This window comes from Arachis stenosperma, chromosome 6, assembly GCF_014773155.1.
Source record: "Arachis stenosperma cultivar V10309 chromosome 6, arast.V10309.gnm1.PFL2, whole genome shotgun sequence".
Classification (NCBI taxonomy): Eukaryota; Viridiplantae; Streptophyta; class Magnoliopsida; order Fabales; family Fabaceae; genus Arachis; species Arachis stenosperma.
The window spans coordinates 68,947,701-68,955,073 of record NC_080382.1 but is presented as its reverse complement, the minus strand read 5'-3'; the positions used below and the strand labels follow the sequence as shown (position 1 = coordinate 68,955,073).

The window sequence follows — 7,373 nt, the reverse complement described above, 5'->3', positions numbered from 1 at the left end:
TCAAGAACTCCCCTTTTCTGAGGCGTCGCATTACTCACAGGATTCCTCTCAGAGGTGTACATGAATTGGTTATTTGCAACAATTTCAATGAGTTCCTGAGCTTTTGCAGGCATTTTTTTCGGTGAATGGATCCACCTACAGAATGGTCCAGTGACATCTTAGAAAACTCAGATAGACCATCATAGAATATATCTAAAATGGCCCACTCAGAAAGCATGCCAGAAGGACACTTTTTGGTCAATTGTTTGTATCTTTGATGCCAGGGCATCTAGGCCAGTTTCACTGACCTTTTCTTTACTGTTTTAGTGTAGTTTCATGCATTTTCCTAGGAAATAAGCAAGTTTTGGATAAAAGAACACTTACATCTTGATATAGACAAATATTGTGAATTTTACATTATTTCATGAGAATTATGCAAGGAATGAATGTTAAATTGAATAATGCATGATTTCATGACTTGGATTAGAGCTTTGATGCACTTTAATTGTGTAATTTTAGGACAAAGGAAGCAAGGAAGAGTCACGTTAGCATCCACGTTAACCTAGTTAACGTAGGTACTAACGTGGAATAGGGATAAGCTTGCGACGTTAATGAGAAAAGTGAACACCAATAACGCCCTCGAAGCCATCATGAGCCACGTTAATTGCCACGTTAACTACATTAACGTGGTAGTTAACGTGGAGACAAAAAAAGGACTCCAACATTAGTGGTAATTGTGATCACCACTGACGCTCCAAGATGTGGCAATGCACCACGTTAACTAAGTTAATGTGGACTCTAACGTGGAAGAGAGGAACAATACCAACGTTAGTGACACTCACCTTTGTCACTAACATTGGATCCAAGTTTACATTGCCCACGTTAATGGTCACGTTAAGACCATTAACGTGAAAGTTAACATGGAGTTGGAATTGATGAGCCAACGTTAGTGACACTCACCTTTGTCACTAACGTTGGGATGACGTTCATAACCACGTTAAGAGCCACGTTAACTTAGTTAACGTGAGCTCTAACATGGGAGGCTAGGGGCACAAGGCAATGTTATTGGAAAGGTGAGTCCCAATAACGCTTGCAAAGATGATTCATACCCACGTTAAGAGCCACGTTAACTTAGTTAACGTGAGCTCTAACGTGGGAGGCTAGGGGCACAAGGCAACGTTATTGGGAAAAGTGAGTCCCAATAACGCTTGCGAAGGTTTGTAAGGCAACGTTAGTGGTCACGTTAGTACCACTAACGTTGGAGTTAACGTGGGCCATGTGGTGGGAACGTTAGTGAGAAAAGTGATTGCCATTAACGTTCTCGAACCCAAAATGTCACTCAGCGTTAACGTCACAATGCCCCAAGCCAAAGTCCATGCTTACATCACTTTCTCTATGAAAATAAAGCTGAGCCCACTGAAGATTTCCAACTGCTTCAGCTTATGATCAAAGGCCCATATCCAAGACTTGCAAAATTGACTAAAAGACCAGGAAGAGTAGTATATATAAGAGTAGTTTTGAACTAGAAAAGAGATTGGCATATTGGAGAACTACACTCTATATATTTTACTTTTCTGCAACTTCTAGAGTTAGAATCTATCTTTCTTCTTCTTCATTTCCATTTTCCAGAGCTATGAACAACTAAACCCCTTTCATTGGGTTAAGGAGCTCTGTTGTAATTTGATGGACTAATCATAGATTTCATTATTCTTCTTCTTTCTTTTCTCTTGATTTTACTAGAAAGCTTTCGATCTTCATCTAATTGGATTGTTATCTTGGGAAAGAAACTCTGCATAATTGGATCTCCTCTGAGCCTTGGAAAAGGGATGAGGAGATCATGCTAGAAATGCTTTCTCATGTTGGACCAAATTGGGGTTTGGATGGGTATTGTGACATTTAACCTTACCAACACTTTGATTTGGGAATACATGTGGTATAATCAGTGACCATGCCTCATCTCTTCTCATGAGCAATTCAATCAAGGAACTGGGCAATTGTTCAAGTTTAGAGAGATTGGATTGCCAAGGAATTGGGATCCAATCACTTAAGATTGCCAAGGAGATCAATGAATGCATTGATTGAGGAAGAGATGACAATGAACTTGATCTGGAGAATGCAATACCTCCTGAACCCAATGAATTCCCCATTTCTGATCTTACCCATTCTCTTTATTTTTTGTTATTTACTTTCATGCTAATCACCCCCATTTCCATTTAAGATTATGCACTTTATTTTCTGTCATTTACTTTCCCGCCATTTAATTTTTTGCAATTCTCCATTCAATTTCTGCTTAGCTCAACTAGAGCATTCTTCCAACTAAAATTGCTTGACCAATCAATCCCTGAGGGATTCGACCTCACTCTATTGTGAGTTTTTACTTGACGATAATTCAGTATACTTGCCGATGGAGATTTGTTGAGAGACAAATTCCCATGCATCAAGTTTATGGCGCCGTTGCCGGGGATTGATTTTGAATCAACAATGATTAAGTTGGAAGATCACTAGATTGAGCATTTTTTTCTTGTATTCGTTGTGTTTAGCTATTTACTTTTAGTGCAGTAACTTCTTCCCTTTATTCCTTATCTCCCCTTTTATTTTCCCGCATTGTTTACAATTCTGTTCACTAACCCACTAACTGTTTGACAATTTGCACCACTCACACTAACAACCATTTTAACCATTATAAACTCTGCAATTTCTTTCTTGCTGTGAGCTGTGTTGGTTGTATGACAGGTAGAAGAAGTGGAGCTTCAGCATCCTTTGATTCCGAACATGAGAGGACCCTCTTTAGAAAAAGGAGGGAAGCAAGAGGCAAAAGAGTTGTTAGAGCAGAGGAAGAGGAGGAATTCTTTGAACCAATCATGGAGGATAACCATGAAGGAAAAGCTCATAATCATGCCAGAGATGGCCATGTGAATCATGCTGAGCTAGGAAGAAGAGTTCTGGATCCTACATCAATCCAGACCTAGGCAACTGTGGAAGCAGAATCCAAAAACCAACCATACATGCTAACAACTTTGAACTAAAACCCCAGCTCATCACCCTTGTGCAGAACAACTGCTCATTCGGAGGAAGTGCCCAAGAAGACCCAAATCAACATTTCACCACCTTCCTAAGAATATGTGACACGGTGAAGTCCAATGGTGTCCACCCAGATGTTTATAGATTGCTTTTGTTCCCCTTTTCACTTAGGGACAAGGCATCTAAATGGTTGGAGTCTTTCCCAAAGGAGAGTTTAACAGCATGGGAAGATGTGGTAAACAAATTCTTGGCAAGGTTCTACCCTCCTCAAAGGATCAACAGGCTGAGATCTGAGGTACAAACTTTTAGGCAACAAGATGGTGAAACTCTTTATGAAGCATAGGAGAGGTTTAAAGATTTAACAAGAAGGTGCCCACCAGACATGTTCAATGAATGAGTACAGCTGCATATTTTCTATGAGGGACTCTTATATGAATCAAAGAAGGCAGTGGACCACTCATCCAGAGGATCTTTGAACAAGAAGAAGACCATTGAAGAAGCCATAGATGTCATTGAGACTGTAGCTGAGAATGACTACTTCTATGCTTTTGAGAGGAGCAACACTCGAGGCGTAATGAAACTGAACCATGTTGATGCACTACTAGCTCAAAACAAGATGATTGCCAAGCAACTAGCTTACCTTACAAAGTTAATGGAGAAGAATCAAGTTGCAGCAATCACCACATAATCATCAACCCAAGAAGGAGTAAACACAGAGAAAGGAGGTGAATGGGAGCAAGCCAACTATGTTGGTAACCCACCAAGGCAAAATCACGATCCATACTGCAAAACTTATAATCCAGGATGGAAGAACCACCCCAACTTTGGGTGGGGAAACCAACAAGACCAATGCCAAGACCAGAGATGTCAAATTCACAATCCTAACAACCATGCTAGCCACCAACAATCATCACAAAGATCATATCAATAACCACCTAACCACACTCATCAACACTCATATCAAAACCAGCATGATCACCCTCACCTTTATAACCCAAACCCACCATCATGCCCTGAGGATAGACTCTCTAGGATTGAAACCTTACTTGAAGGTTTATTATAACAAAGCATTCAAGGATGAGGTGCGAACCAACATTAAGTACCAAGGAGATACCATCAAAAGACTGGAATTTCAAGTAAGGTATCTATCCCAGCAAATTCCTAAGTTCACTAACAGCTTCCCAAGTGACACAGAGAAGAACCCCAGAGGAGAAGCTAAGAAAGTAAGATGGAAACAGTGCAAGGTGATCACCATCAGTGATGAAGTGAGTGTGGAGGAAGCAATCACACAAGCAAAACATCTTCAAGACAGTCCAGAAGATAAGCATGAGGAGAGAAATCAGGAACCCAACCTTCCACAGAAGGAGAACCTAAAAGAAGAGGGTCTGAACCCATATGCACCTTTTCCTCAAAGACTCGAAGGTGGTAAAGCAAGAAGAATATACTCAAGGTTCCTTGATATGTTTGCATCTCTTCATGTGAACAGACCATTCATTAAAGTTCTCCAACAGATGCCTGCATACATTAAGTACATAAAAGAGCTGTTGACCAGAAAGAGCTCATTGAAAGGTGGGCAAACAATATTGATGAACAAGGAGTACAGTGCTCTTATCCAACCACAGCTACCTATAAAAAGAAAAGATCCAGGGAGTTTCCACATACCTTGTGCTATAGGCGAAACGAAGATTGACAAAGGGCTTTATAACTTGGGAGCAAGCATCAACTTAATGCTCCTCTCCCTCATGAAGAAGCTCCAAATCAATGAACTAACTCCTACTGATGTAATTATCAGATTGGCTGACAAAACTCAAAAACAGGCAGTAGGAGTAGTTGAAAATGTGCTGGTGAAGCTTGGGAACTACTATCTTTCCATAGACTTTGTTATCCTATAGATGGAAAAAAGTTATCTCCATCCAATCATCTTAGGGAGGCCATTCTTAGCCACTGCTAGGGCACTTATAGATGTGGAACGGGGAGAGCTAATCTTAAGGATACATGATGAACAACTCACCTTCAATGTCTTCAAATCATGGCAAGAAGCAAGTCAAGAAAACAAAGAATCAAGAGAAGAGCATAATGAAGCACTGATGCAAGAAATAAGCAGTGAAGCCCAAACAACACAATTGGAAACCCCATTAGTTGGAAAGACATGTATTCTAGAAGAATTTCATTCAAAGGTAACTCAAGGGGAGCTGAGCCCACCAGAGTCATGCAAAGCTAGCAAAAAGGAGCTCTCAGAGAAAGAATCTATAGAAAGCAAGACAGCATCAAGAGAAACAAAGAGGAAAGTACCCAGAAGGTGGAGAAACAAGAAGATCCCTACAGAGGATTTCTCTCCAGGAGATGAAGTGATCTCTGCTCACTATTCAATCATCCCACCTCACTTTCCCACTATTCCATCCCAGGTACCTCAAGTATACATTATCAACAAAGTCTTGTCCCTAGAACATATGAAGCTTATCAACAAGGCCAATGGACATAGGTTCACTGCAAGGGGGGGAGATTTCAAGCACTACCAACCACCCTGACAAGGGTCAACCGTCAAGCTAATGACGTTAAAGAAGCGCTTCATGGGAGGCAACCCATGTTCTATACCCTCTTCTCTTAATTTCTAATAGTAGTAATAAGGCAAATTTCATGGATTTTTAAATCAATTTTGACAACCAATATAAGACTCCTTTACATGCAGCGTATAGTACATAATAAGTTTGGTGTTCAAGGCACACCAAGTGGGCTTGAACACACTTTATGAGGTAAAATTATTCCCCAAACTTGCTGCACCATTTGATCACAAACAAGTTTGGTGTACCAACGTTGCATGCATGAGAAGTTTAGTTGTTGATTGATTTGCATTCATGGAAAGCATTTAGTCATTTAAAAATAAAAGAAAAATATATTTTTGTTAGCTAGCTCACATCTTAAATTTTTCCACCAAAAATTTTAATTAACCATTTGCAATTTTTTCTTCGTGTATAGGGAATCAAAAAGGACATTGATGGTACTTGATAGGACAATCAAGGAAGGGAAATTTGGCCACTATACCAAAGGAATCTCACACTTGTCTTCAAGGGGAATATCCTTGAAAGTGTTTCCATGCAACATTGGGAGTTGGATAGCCTTGGGGACCCGAACCAAGACCCTCATAAAAGAGGTGATCATTGTGCTCATTCAACACCAAACCCCAACCGTCCATTATCAAATAATACCATTGATCTACACCCTTCAATCACTCACCACTCTTCTATATGAACCTTTTCACCCAATAACCTTCTGTTACCTTCAGAATACACACCATATACTCCCTCTTCCACTAAAGAGCCATACACACTCTCATAAGCCTCATCTTATGAATCGCAATCATCACCCATGGCATCATCGAGTTCAAAAAGAAGAAAATGGAAAGAACCTATGGAACAACATCCCTTTGATGAAAAGAAATTCAGAAGCTTCTACCATGCATTGCAATATAGGTAGATAGCTGACAAAGAAGTTATATATGAACTAGGCTTCCAAGTGACGAAGAAGGAGTGTACCGGAATCATGGAGAAGGTGGAGAAGAGAAGATGGGAGCTCCTCACTGACCCAGTCACGAAAGTGAGCGCAACCATGGGGGAGTTTTATGCTAATGCAGTTAGGTATGATAAGCAGGATGACTCCTATACAAGTTTTGTGAGAGGAGTGACGATAGATTTCAGTCCCATGAGCATTATGAGGATATTAAAGTTGCGAGCCATACCCTTTGAAAAAGAGAGCTACCAATCGAGAATGGACAATAGTCCTAATCATGATCAGATTGTGAAGGATATTTGTGTGCCAGGAGCAGAATAGGACAGAGATCCCAATGGGAAACCTAAATTCATAAAGAGAGGATATCTTCTTCCGGAGGCCAAAGGTTGGTTCGAAATTGTAAGGAGAAGCATCCTCCCTGTTGGAAACAACTCAGAAGTGAACCTTAAGAGAGCAACAATGGTGCAATGTATAATGAAAGGTGGGAAAATCAAGGTTCATGAACTCATATATCAAGGGATTCAAAAAGCTGCTGAAAAGAGTGACTCTGAAGGAAAGTTAGGCTATCCAAGCACCATATTTCGTTTATGTGCAAAGGCTAGGGTAGTATTTGAAGAGGCAGACCCTGATTGGATAAAGGTGGGCATTCCAATTACATTTCGACGGATGCATGCTGTTGCAACCCCTCTACCTCAACGAAGATCAAGAAAAAGAGCTACTCATCAAGTTACAGAAGGACAAAACCAGGAGGAACAAGCCCCAACCACTTTTAACATGCATCAACTACAAGAAGCCATAGATAACCTATCCAGGCAATACATGGAAAACCAGGGGCACAGAAAGAGCATCAATTACAAATGATGAGT

At 40.4% G+C, this 7,373-nt stretch overlaps 1 non-coding gene across 1 annotated transcript; it reads right to left on the bottom strand.

Annotated features, from left to right (window-relative positions):
• Positions 1-3,280: 3,280 nt before the first annotated feature.
• LOC130937631 (small nucleolar RNA R71) lies at positions 3,281-3,384 on the bottom strand. Its single transcript, XR_009068841.1, has one exon. It is a non-coding gene; the product is annotated as a small nucleolar RNA R71 (small nucleolar RNA).
• Positions 3,385-7,373: the final 3,989 nt, after the last annotated feature.